Source organism: Delphinapterus leucas, chromosome 8 (genome assembly GCF_059928025.1).
Source record: "Delphinapterus leucas isolate spDelLeu-1000000601 "Yukka" chromosome 8, BTC_Dleu_Yukka2, whole genome shotgun sequence".
NCBI lineage: Eukaryota > Metazoa > Chordata > Mammalia > Artiodactyla > Monodontidae > Delphinapterus > Delphinapterus leucas.
This window is the reverse complement of record NC_143136.1, coordinates 79,964,358-79,978,160: the sequence shown is the minus strand read 5'-3', so window position 1 is coordinate 79,978,160 and position 13,803 is coordinate 79,964,358.

Below are 13,803 nucleotides of genomic sequence, written 5' to 3'. Positions count from 1 at the left end.
CTCTGCAGAAAGTGTGCTCACAAAAAGCGTCCTGCATCCCAATTAGTGATTGAGACACTGTGCCCGTATCACCCCTTGAAGATGTGCCAAGCACTTTGACATATTACAAACAGTAAAAAGCTCTATAGAAAGGTAGCATACCTAACATAGTTTAACCCAGCATTCCTCAAAACTACTTAAGCACAGGAAACTTTGATCTCATTATTTACTTGTTTGAGAAGCAATGGACATAGTGGTTGGGGGCAGGAAGTCACAAAGAAGTGTATCCGTGAGACCTTGGATAAGTTACTTAACCTCTCTAAGCCTCAATTTCGTCATCTGTAAAATGAGAGTCATAATAGTAATGATGAGGAAATGCAAGTGAAGTTTGCAGGATAGCTTCTGGCACATTAAAGAATCCTCCACCTACTTTATATTTCACACGTAACTCTCATTTTCACTTCTCAGAACTGTTGAACATATCTTGGGAAATTCTGGCCTCATGAGTGCACTCACTAATTGGAGCTAAGAGAATAGATCCACCCTTTTTTTTTTTTCCTCAGATTTTTAATTTAGGAAGTTGCTCCTTTCTGGAAATATGATTTGACCTACCACATTCCTGAATTGATATAGTTTATGTGGTTAAGCTGCTCTAACAGCAATAGTTATGAATTATTAGTATTTGGCTGACAATGAATAAGATGAGCATGTAATTTATCATATAAGCTGGGACACTTCTGAGAGCAGAAGGGGGTACCACTAATGGTCAGAACAACAGTTGTAAACAGGGTCTGGCCCAGGCAAAATGAGAGACCTAATCACTTTAATGAATAATCTGGAATCATAGACTATTTTTGGAAATCAGGTGACCTGAATCTCCAGGAATCTGCCAGTTGCTGAGTGAAATTTTTAATTAATTATATTTATTTAAATAAATTTATTTTATTTATTTAAATAAATTTATTTTATTTTTGGCTGCGTTGGTTCTTCGTTGCTGTGCACAGGCTTTCTCTAATTGCAGCGAGCAGGGGCTACTCTTCGTTGTGGTGCGTGGGCTTCTCATTGCGGTGGCTTCTCTCGTTGTGGATCACCGGCTCTAGAGCACAGGCTCAGTAGTTGTGGCGCACGGGCTTAGCTGCTCCTTAGCATGTGGGATCTTCCTGGACCAGGGATCAAACCCGTGTCCCCTGCATGGGCAGGCAGAGTCTTAACTACTGCACCACCAGGGAAGTCCCTGCTGAGTGAAATTTAACGGCTGTGTAATAGGGTAGAAAACCAACTGCCTTAAGTCACCCAGGCTTTGAATCCCTTTAGGGTAAGAATTATTTCCTTGTCTTCTTTGAGTCTCTACTACTCACTGTGTAGTAGATACTCAATATATTAAAAAATTCATTTAGCATTTAGTTCAACAAATATTTATTAGGCACCTGCTATATTCCAGGCACTGTTCTAGAAACTGTAGATGTAACAGTAAACAAGCCAGCCTGCTTGCTGCTCTCACAGAGTATATATGCCAGACAAGAGATAGACAATAAAGAAGTAAGCAAGTACACAAATAAGAATGAATGTGCCAAGTTCTATGAAGACAAAACAGGATGGCATGATGAAGTGTAGGAAGGTGGGGATTAGACCCAGTGGCCCGGCAATGCCTCTCTAAGGAGGATGAGCCTTTAATGGTGAGAACAAATCAACCTTGAGAAGGTCCACTGGAAGGTAAGGGAAATGACAGTGAAAAAGTTATATGCAGAGAAGAACTCAGCAGGTGGAAGAAACAGAAGGAAGGCTGGTGTCAGTAGGCCCACTGAAGGAGGGAGAAAATAGATAGGAGAACAGAAGAAAAAGGGCAGGAGCTAATAAATGGGCCTTGGAGATAGGTTCATAGAATTTGGATTTCATTCTAAGGGCAATATGTAGTCAGACACAGGAAGGCTTGAAGCAGGGTAATGACTTGATTATTTGAATGAATGGCTCCAATTCTAAGTTTGCAGCTGTCACTCCACTAACTATGACTTTGATGACACTGCTTATCTTCAATGAGATTTTCAGATCTAAATGATACCTAAAGTCCTAGAAAAGACTAAAATTTTAGATTGCAATGAAAGGTTTTCCCTAAGGAAAACATTCATTTGGAAGGAGCGCAGCCCCATCTAGGGAATCATACATTACCTAATGTCCCGTCTTTTGTTATTCTTCTTGTTTCCTATTACTCTCTCCTTTCTCTAATTACCCCTAAATTCAAGAGAAGAGAAAAAATAGCAAACATTTCCATATGGATTGGTTACTACATCGTGTGCATTCAGCATTCAGCCGCCCTAAGAAGTCTGAACTTAAGAATTCTTTCCTCTGTGGTTAACAACCCTCTACTTACTAGAGGGAAGCACCCCTCCCATAGAAACTGCATCCCCTCTGACACAAAACAGGTTGATTCCAGGCCTGGAGAGAGGGCTAACTGAGAGAGAATAGCCATCTAGGGATGGCACAGACCTGATAAACAACAACAGCTCTGTGTTCTTTCTATGAGCACTGGCCCACAAGTCAGGACATTGGCTTTTAGTCTCAGCTAAACTAAAACACTGTCTGACCTTGGGCAAACACTGACTGAATTCTTTTCCTTAGTTTCATCCTTACAAGACAATGATAATATCTGCTTCCTTTAAATCCCACAATAAGGCTGCTTAGAAGATCACGTGCCCTCTACTTTCGAACATTCTTCTTTAGAAACACACGTCAGGCATCCCTTCCTCCTCCCTTTTCAGGTTCAGTGTATTTAGGGAGGTCTGGGCTCACAGTGGAATATTTAAGGCATAATCCTAATTGTTTATTCATGGTTGCCTGCCTCTCCTCAGATGCCAGCAGAAGTGTTTGAAGGAGGAAGTGTGCCTTGAGGAGAAAGCCCTGGTCTCTTATAAGCATCATCAACGGAGCAGAGATAACATTAAAAACAGAAAATGTGCGTGATGCTTTCATAGACGTTATGTCAGAAAATATGGATATGAGTCATAGGCATTCTCTTTGAGAATTTAAGAGATGGTGCGTATGAAGTAGCTTCAAATACATGAAGTTCAATATAAAATAACAGCAGGGTGTAAACTTGTGACCTGCTCTGTAGTGAACGGTGCCACTTTCACAACTGTCCCTTTTTTGAGATGGTTAACTCAGCTGGCCTTATATAACATCAACCAAACAGGAGGCGTTTTTTTTTTTTTTTTTTGGAGAAAGAGGAATTGAGGAAAGAAGACTCATAAAAGTCAATGGATTGAACTTGTTGTTTGGGAAGAATCTGTTCTCTTGGAGAAGAATCTTTTATTTTCTTTTAAAATTATGGCTGATTGTCCTGTCAAGGGCATTGCAATAAGCTGTGTAGGCTGTTTGGTAAGGGTACTTCGGTCTGGGTTGTAGAATTTGGTCCTGTTTTTCCTCATTAATGCTGACTGCTAATATGATTTACTGCTGCTCTGTGGACTTAGCCCTCACCCTTTAGCTGACAGGAAATGACACAGCTCTGTGAATGTGGAATAATAGGTCATTGCCCAACTGATCATCCTTTTCTCTGTTTACAGCAAATTTGACAAAGAATTTGTTGCATACTTTAGAAACACAGGTCCATAATTTTGGTTCTGTATATCAAAGGGTACATATAACCATTTCCAACTGCCTCTTCCAAACTTCAGTGTCACTGATTCCTAATGACATTTCTTTTATAATTCAGGATTTCCTAGGGGGTAGAACAAACAAACAAACAAAAGATTAACATTTGAAGAATTAATACAGGATGATAAGACTTATTGATACTACTAAACATCCAAATATACTCTATATTTGTCAGTGCAATATGAAAACTATTTAAGAAACTTCCCTAAGAAAAAACTTAAAGAATGAGTTCTTTAGAAATTGTTGTCTTTGAAAAACATTAGTACATTCAAAAGATACACCATTTTCAGTGTTTTAGGAGTAGTCAAAGAAAAGCAAAGATTATTACTGAACACTAATCAGGCCATCTTTCAGAGACTACCAGAGCTTCATTGCCAATCTGATGAAATATACAGAGCTGAGTTACTTATGGCAATGTCCATGGTCAAGGGGCATTCAATATTTTATTTTATTTTACTTTTTTTTTTTTTTTTTTGCGTTACGCAGGCCTCTCACTGTTGTGGCCTCTCCCGTTGCGGAGCACAGGCTCCCGCGCAGGCTCAGCGGCCATGGCTCACGGGCCCAGCCGCTCCGCGGCATGTGGGATCTTCCCGGACCGGGGCACGAACCCGCGTCCCCTGCATCGGCAGGCGGACTCTCAACCACTGCACCACGAGGGAAGCCCCTTATTTTACTTTTTAAATTAATTTTTATTGGAGTATAGTTGCTTTACAATGTTGTGTTAGCTTCTACTGGCATTCAGTATTTTAATCCAAGACTTAAAAAATGGAGTCACAGATGCCCTATCAAATTTCTGGAAAAATCCTTTGTGAAAATTCTTGTCACTTATGTTGAAATACTTTAAGAAAGAAAATGTGAAAACTTCTTTGAGCTTAGCATTTATTTACTGAAAAGGCAGTAGTTGTTAGATCAAATGTATAAACAAAACACTCAGTAACCACTACTTTATTATTTCTGAACTCAGAATGAGGAAACAGGAAATAATTGACTAGAACAACTTGAAATGAGTCATTAGCTTAGGCAAAGACAAAGACAGACACTAGATTTTAAAGTTAAATAACCTCAATTTGCTGATATTACTCTTGAGACCAGCAGCTCTCAATTTATGTTTAGGCAGAGGGCTACTATTTTGGTAAATAAAACCAATCAACCAACAAAAAAATTCACAGATGTTCCCTGGAAGACTGTGCCCAGAACGAGAAGTCAAGTTGCAACAATTTTGATAACAAATCTATAAAGAGATGTCTAGGTCTGGTACTCTGTGTATAATATTGACTTAAAAATTGAGTGCCTTAGACGGGATTACATTAGATCTTGAATCATGCATGATCCATGAACAAGGACTATAATGGATCACTAGTGATTCCAGACGCAGAATTTGAGAATCACTGCTCCAGACCAGTTTTTAGGGTCAAAAGATGTTTCCTTTTGACAACTGATTTGACTTCAGCTGAGTGGATTTAGTACTTCAGATCATAAGCTCAACTGGAGAGGTAGTGCTTACAGAAGAGTTTATGACTGTTAAAGACTGTAAAAAATATGACAATATCAATTCTCTCTTCTTTTTTGTTGCAGAAATGAGAGCAAAATTATTTCATTTGCTTTCATTGAATTACTTGGTATGTTCTTATCCTAGAAGATCCTTTCAGTTAAATATTCTTTATTTCCAGGGTGTAAGTTCAAACCCCAAATCTTCTTTCCTTTGAAGGAAACCTCTTTGAGGGAAGAGGGCGTCCTGGAAAATATACCCCAAATGCTCAAAACAGTACTCAAGAATATCTAAGATAATGCAGATCCGGATAAGGTCTTGCAACCACCGATTTTTGAAAACATATATAAAGGAGAAGAAAATTATTCTTTTATCCCTGGCCAACAAGAGTCTTGCCTTCTATAAACATCTTCTAGTCTTGAGGATCCTCTAGGTCCTCCTTCTCCCCTCTAACTTTCAAGGAACCCTCTCTGAAAGGCACCGCTTTTTACCAGTGCTGGCTATTACACACTGAGTGCTTTGAATGTGATCATGAACTGACTGTTAGCGCCTTCAAACTGTCCACATAAGTAGAGGTCAAATGACTCACCACAATCTGATCCTGGCCCTTTTCCAAGACTTTTCTGTAGGTCACATTATTGTCACCAAACCACTACAGACTGGCTATAGGTTAAAAGAATGTGTAAACATTACGATGCAATGTCTGGTAACTAGCAAGATATGTAAGTTGTGTGTGAAAAAAACCAAAAAACAAACCCCTGTCCTGTTCTTTAAAGGCGTAGAGGAGGTCCTAATTCATCGATAATACAACTCACCTTAATTTTAACTCAGAGCAGAAAGCTACCATCAGCACACTGTATGTAGCCATTGATCTTAATAAATATTTACTGAGGATTTATGCCAGGACACTTTGTTTTGGCTTATAGCCTCCATGCTGCTTCTGAAAATGCCCCATGGTGCTTCCACACTGTCACGGCAACGCTATGGAATCAATCCAATGACTGCTCTCAGGAGCACACCACGTCATCGAGTGCCACGTGTAGATGTCTAGATTCACGTTAGCTGAGGTCGCTAAAGGCTCTTAACACATTGGCACCAGGGCAATTAACGGTGGTTCATATATAATTAAAACAGACATTTGAAACCAAATTTTGAAGTACATCATAAATCTTGGCATGATGAGAAAAGAAGAAAATTAGGGAAAATATGAATGTATTTCTTTTTATTAAAAAACATGAATTAGAAAGAAAGGCTAATATTAGCATCCTAAAGAGGGTCTTATCTATTATAATGTACAATGGAAGGCATTCAACTTTGACTCATTTTCCAAAACAGCTGACTAGCTGTTGCCCAATTAATACATTTTGGAAACTTTCCAGAAATGATCCTTTCCATATACATTTACGAATTCACAGTTTTACTCCCCGCCTCCCAGCCGAGTTCTCAGTTCGTATTTTCAGCAGTCTTGGTGAGTGCTACCTGGCCTACACTTCTCAGTCTTGGGGCCTGGGAAGTCAGGTCAAAAGAGTTGGAGGAAAGAGAATCAGCAGACTTTGCAGTTCTCTGGAGCTTACCTACTGAGCCATCCATGGACTTCAAGACCTCTTGGGGCCTCCCAAATTGACTGGTGCTGACAGGATTTCTCACAGCGCTCTGAAACACACCGACGTGAATGACTAGAGACTATGAGAACAGCAACTCTAACCATGAAAATCTCTTTCTGTAATAGTCCAGAATGTCTGGGTGCAAGGATAAAAGAGGAAGTCTTTCTGAGGGTCAATGATTTGGGTAATTCCAGGCTCCCAATATCCACTGTTCCCACGCACACAGCCCTGCAAAGCTTTTACTACCATGAGGAATGTCAGTTTGTATTAAAATATAGACAGAGCATTGCAGACCCAGTCTCCAAAGGAAATCTGGGAGACAATCATGGTCTCTAGGTTTTCTAAAATTACACAGGAGTAAAAACAATGAGGTTATAGTTTGGAGGGCAAAATTTTGCTTACATCGTGAAAATATAAATGACCCTCACATTTATTTTTAAAGCCCAATAAAATGACTATGTTTAAACTCAATGCAAATGAACAGTTGTGTTCGCCTCATGGTTCAATTCAATGATGCACTGCATTCCCCTCTCTGGTCTTAAAACCTCTATGGAGAAGTGGCCGGAAGAAACTGAAATGCAGTTCCTTGCGATGAAACTCTTTCTCAGTTGTGAGCCAGCCCTAGAGGCTTATGGGCTCAGGCACAGTTACTCACTCTTTCCTTTCTGGTCTAAATCTGGTTCGAGTATCTATCAGAGAAAGTCTTAAAGGGACTGAGGGAGAGTCAAGAGTGTAAGCACTGATGGGCCACTGACTTTGACTTTGAAAATGGTGGGTAATTGTAAGTGTGAGAGGCATCCAGATATAATGACTTCATACGGTGTTGGGAATATGGATACTTTGGTTATCACTAACTAGCTTGGTGATCATGGGCAAATATTTAACCTCTCTGGGTGTCAAGTTCTCCACCTGTAAAATTAGAGAGCTGACCTAGATGATGTCTGAGATCTTGGACAGCTTTAAGGTGCATAGCCTATGACTCAGATTGTTTTTTAGATCAGTGGGAAGAACTATGTCCCCATTGCCTGCCTTCCTTTCCATAAGCCTACAGCACTTGGCTCCCAATGTAGGGCTACAAATGCAATTTCGTTAACATAGATACTCTTATTCAGGTTATATATTTCTCCTTGTATCCATTTTGGAAATAATGTTTCTCAAGGAATTTGTCCATTTCATCTATGTTGTCAAAATTGTTGGCACAAATCCATAGTATTTTCTTCTTCTTCTTCTTCTTCTTCTCCTATTCTTCTATAGGATCTTCTATAGGATCTATGGTGATAGTCCTTCTTTCATTCTTGATTTTGGTATTTTCTTTTTTCTACCTTTTGTTTTTGATTAGTTTTGATAGAGGCTTCACTTGTATTCACTTTTCAGAAGAACCAACTTTTGATTCTTCCAAATGTTAATTTTATTATTATTTGAGATTTATTTCATTGACTTCTGCTCTCTTTATTTTTTTAATTTAAAAAATTTATTTATTTTTATTTATTTATTATTATTATTTTCTTGGCTGCATTGGGTCTTCATTGCTGTGCACATGCTTCTCATTGCGGTGGCTTCTCTTGTTGCTGAGCACAAGCTCTAGGCACGCGGGCTCAGTAGTTGTGACTCGTGGGCTCTAGAGCGCAGGCTCAGTAGTTGTGGCACACGGGCTTAGTTGCTCTGTGGCATGTGGGATCTTCCTGGACCAGGGATCGAACCCGTGCCCTCTGCACTGGGAGCGTGGAGTCTTAACCACTGGACCGCCAAGGAAGTCCCTTAATTTGCTTTTATTTTTCTAGAATTTTAAGTGGAAGGGTAGATAATTAATTTTAGAGGTTTCTTGTTTTTCTAATATAAATATTTAAAGCTATGGATTTCCTTTTAAACATTCTTTTAGCTGAATCTTACAAATTTCAATATGTTGTATTTTTTATTGTTCCATTCAAAATATTTTCTAACTTTTCTTGTGACTTCTTCTTTGGCCAATGGGTCATTTAAAAGTATTGCCTAAAATCCAAATATTTGGAGGAATTTATTGATATCTTTTTGTTATTGATTTCTAATATAATTCTGTTGGGATCAGATAAAATACTCTGTGATTTCAATCCTTTTAAATATATTGAAAGTTTTTAATAGACTAGCATATTGCCTTTTTTGTTTAATATTTCATGTGTGCTTGAAGAGAATGTATATTCTGCATCTGTCAGATGTAGTATTCTATAAAAGTCTATTAGGTGACTTGTTAGTGTCATTCAAATCTTCTGTATTGCTATTGATTTTTAAAAAAATACTTTGTTCTATCAATTTCTGAGAGTTGGCTGTTAAAGTCTCCTGTGATGATTGTGAATTTATCTATTTCCCTATTTAGTTTTGTCAATTTTTGTTTCATGTACTTTGAAGCTTTTTTATTAGTTGTATTACATTCAAAATTGTCATGTTTTTGATAAATTCAATTTTTTATATTATAAAATATCTCTCTTTATCTTGGATAATACTTATTATTTAAAGCCTACTATGACATAAATACAGTCACACTAGCTTTCTTATGATTAGTGCCTGGATAGTGTTTTATTCCCTATCTTTTTACTTTTAAACTGTTTGCAACTCTATATTTAAAGTGTGCTTCGGGACTTCCCTGGTGGTCCAGTGGTTAAGAATCCGCCTTCCAATGCAGGGGATGTGGGTTCCATCCCTGGTCGAGGAACTGAGATCCCACATGCTGCGGGGCAACTAATCCCGCGCACCACAATGAAGAGCCCGCGTGCCAAAACTAAGACCTGACACAGCCAAAAAATAAATAAGTTAAAAAAAAAGTAAAGTCTTACATATATATAATTAAAAAAATAAAGTGTGCTTCATATTGGTGGCATATAGTTGGGTTTGTATTATTATCTATCCTGATAATTCTGTATTTAATTGGAGATTATATTTAATATAGTAACTGATATAGTTCAGTTGGCTATGATTTTTTGGTTGCTTTTGTTTTTTCATTTTCCTGCCATGCTAAGTTTCCTTTTGTCGTATATCTTCTAAACAGGTTTCTAGGTGTCATCCTATCAACTTGGGCTGCTTTTCTATCTCTCAAAGGAAGTAGATCAATAGAACATATGCACACTAAACATAGTCAAATAAACAGGGACATGGAAAATAAGTCAGTTGCGAACATAGGTTCTAGGATGAATCACACAACTCACGGTCATTATGCAGAAAGGACTTATTAGAGGATCAGTGTCAATACTGGTGGTAGTTGTCTGGGACCAGCACCAGGCCTGATACTGCTGAATATTTTCTTTGGTGATTTGTGAAAATTATAATTAAAGGAGTAAATGATGTATTGCTGTGTGGAAAGGCTGGCCAGTCCATGGTTGCCCAGATTATAATAATGAAATACTATGTTGGAGGAATAATGAGTAGCAAACAAAATGAGTGTTAATCAGGTAAATCTTCAGCTGATACACTTAAAAACAAAGCTAAAAATATTCTAAGCTAATAAGAATGAACAAGATTAGCAGGAACAAAGTCTTGAGGTTAACATGAATAAGCAAATGATTCTTTTACCACTGAAGTTCAACGATTTAAAAATATTATTGTGAGACTAGGATTCAGAAATAATAATAAAGCAAGTCACAGTGATGACCTAACTTCTATACTTAGCACCAGTGTGCTATGTCCAGTTCTAGATTCCCTAATTAACCTGGGGGAACTGGATAGATTTCAGGGAAGCATCAGAACTTTGGTTTTAGAGCTAGACCAATAGTCAGAGATAAATCTGTCCAAACTTCACATTTTATTGATGATTAATCTCAGAAAGGTTGAAGTGTTTTATCCAAAGGCACACACTTAGTTTGTGGCAGAATTGTAACTAGAGCCTTAACTTTTAACTTTGCCTATTGCTCTTTCCAGCTCTCCAATGAACTAGGGATTTTGAAATGAGAGGAGATGGGGAAAGATGCAGGGAAGTGAGATTATTCATTATAGAGAAGAAAATGTTTAGATTAGATACAATACCTATCATCAAACCTATGAGAATTTCTTATTTAAACGATGATGACCAGACACTCTTCATCTCCTCTAACCAGGGACTTCATTCCCACGGATGACTGAAGGAAAGGAAATGCACAATGAAGTGCTACAGGAGGAATTTAGGAAACACAGAGCGAGAACCATTACTTATTAGTGCGGTAGCTCACAGTACCTGTTCCCCAGAAGTTTGATTTTTTAAAATTCAGATATGTGTCACCTACCTAAAATGGTAATTGCTACAGATGGGAGGATCTTGTTCGAGATCCCTAAGCTTCCATACTAGATCATTTTTATTTGCCCTTATTGTGTGCCTCTTTATCAGTCTCTTGCGAGATCTTATTCCAAGAAAGAGAAATAAAACTTGAAACCAATTAAATATTCTTGTTCTTAGTACCATCCAATACCATTCCCAGAGTGAGCTGACTCCCTGCTGAGCCTTTATTGTAAGATTGCCACTTTTATCTTTTACCATAAACTACAGGGTTTTGGCGTTAGGTGAGACAGTTTACCGAAGCACGCCCTTGGCTGACCAAAATGTACTCGCAAGAGCTACTGGAAAGTATGACCCCACTTGTCAGCAGCAAATGGAATTCTTCTTAGTTAATATTATGGCAAAATGTTAACTTGTCAAGTTGTGAATTGTTCGAGATAACAATTTATTACCAGCTTACTGGGTAAATAAAAACCTGGATACTACAAACTGCATGAAAATCTACAATTAAAAGTCATTGTCTGTAGTGGATTTTGCTTATAAGGCCAATACTTTTTAAAAGGAAAGCAAGTTCAAGTAACATTAAAATCTGTATTACATAATTTCAGACATATAGACTTAGAACAATCTACATGATCGTCTTAGAAATTCAGAGATTGATTTTTGTTGTTACTTTACTCTCCTGTGCTACAGATAAAACAACATCACATCTTTGATAGTTGAAAGTAAATTGAAATTCTTTTTTAGGCAAGTACTTTTAGTCAAGAAAAACAGCTGTATTTTAGTTTATATCAAGGTTGATTCTTTTCCATTATGTAGGAGTGTTTACAAATGATTTTGACAAAGGTCACACAACCAAATCATTATTTTTCTTTAAAGAATGCGCCTCTATAAGAGACAACAAAATGAGAACCAGTCAAAGAAAGTAAATAAGTTTACTTCTCTTGAACATACATGAGGATCATTTGACTTGTCCACATTCCAGATAATTTACAAAGGAAGAAAACAATTACACTATAACACCCAGTTGTTTGGAATGGCTTTGGTGTTTTTAAAAACATCTCATATTTCATGTTGTTTTCCATCGAGTAATATGCACCCATTATAGGACATTATAAAGTATTTTGCTATCCCATGGAGCCTGTGTCATACATTTTTTAGGCCCAGTCATAGTCTCCATATATATAGAGAGGAGTTATGTGTAGTGGACTGGGTAAGAGCTTGAACAATGGAATCTGAGAAAGCTGGTTTCATATCTGGACTCTATTTACTTCCTGTGAATGAACACTGTGGGCAAGTCACTTAACCTTTAGCTTCTCTGTGCTTGTGGATGATTACTCAATTACAACTTTTTTTTTTTTTTTTTGTGGTACGCGGGCCTCTCACTGTTGTGGCCTCTCCCGTTGTGGAGCACAGGCTCTGGACGCGCAGGCTCAGCGGCCATGGCTCACAGGCCCAGCTGCTCCGCGGCACGTGGGATCTTCCCAGACTGGGGTATGAACCCGTGTCCCCTGCATCGGCAGGCGGACCCTCAATCACTTGCACCACCAGGGAAGCCCCAGTTACACCGTTTTGATTCTAGTAACTGGGGGGGAAGGTAACATTCACCTCTGACTTCTGTATTATTATTATTTTTTGCTTGTCCCTAAGCTTACTCACTGTGAGAGAAGGCAGAACAATCTGTAGAAGTCCAAGAAAGCTGGTAGTGACGACACTGCAGCCCTATAGGACACCCCACAGTATTCTCCACCCTGGAGGGAACACCAGTACCTTTCTCTATCTTGGACAGAATGAATCTTAAGACATCATCTTGAGTGTCTGTAAACATCAATAGATAGACTTTGCCACTGTTTCGTTTAAAATTACACGTGGTATACATTACCTGAATATTAATTAGAGTGATACCAGAATCAGACCTTCCCTTTTGCAACCCAATAGGGAGTTAGAGTTAGATGCCATGATTTCCAGAAAGCCAAGCATTCCACAAAGAATAGCACTAAAGCTATTCTGAGGACTCCCATGGACCTCTATGGCATATTTTATTCATTTCTCTGTACCTTTAATAAGTATGGAAGAAGTCTTAGTTAGCTTGGGCTGCCATAACCGAAGAGCACAGACTACGTGTCTTAAGCAACAGAAATTTATTTTCTCATAGCTCTGGAGGCTGGAAAGTTCAAGATCAAGGTTCGAATGGGTTCTGTTTCTGGTGAGACCTCTCTTCCTAGTTTGTAGATGGCCATCTTCTTGCTGTGTCCTCACATGGCCTTTCCTTTGCGTGCATAAAGAGAGAGAGAAAGAGAGAGAGAGAGAGACAGAGAGAGAGACAGAGACAGAGAGACCTCTTCCTCTTCTTCTAAGGTCCTCAGCCCTATCAGACTAGGGACCCATCCTTGTGACCTCATTTAACTTTAATTACCTCCTTAGGGGCCTGTCTCCAAAGACAGTCACATTGGGAGTTAGGGTTCAACATGTGAATTTGGGGGCACAATTGAGTCCAAAGTAGACAATAAATAGGGAGATTTACTGGCATTGTCTTCATTTCTTAAAGCATTTTTATGAAAAAGGCAATTATTTAAATGTACAAGTAAATGTGATTTGATTTTTTTTACCTTTGCTAGATTTTTTAAAGGTAAAATACGTTTGTATCTTTGCTTGACTTTGCTAGACTTTTATATTTATGAAATATATTTCAGATATTTCCTAAATCTGAAAATGACCTTGTTATATCACTAGCTGTTGGGTTCAGAAGATCACCATAGTCTTATAAAGTGTCTTGAGAAAAACCATGTGGAGAGCAAAAGACATTAACGTCATATTCTAAGGCTAGAGAGATTGAGTATAGCGCCTCCAATGTAAAACTCATA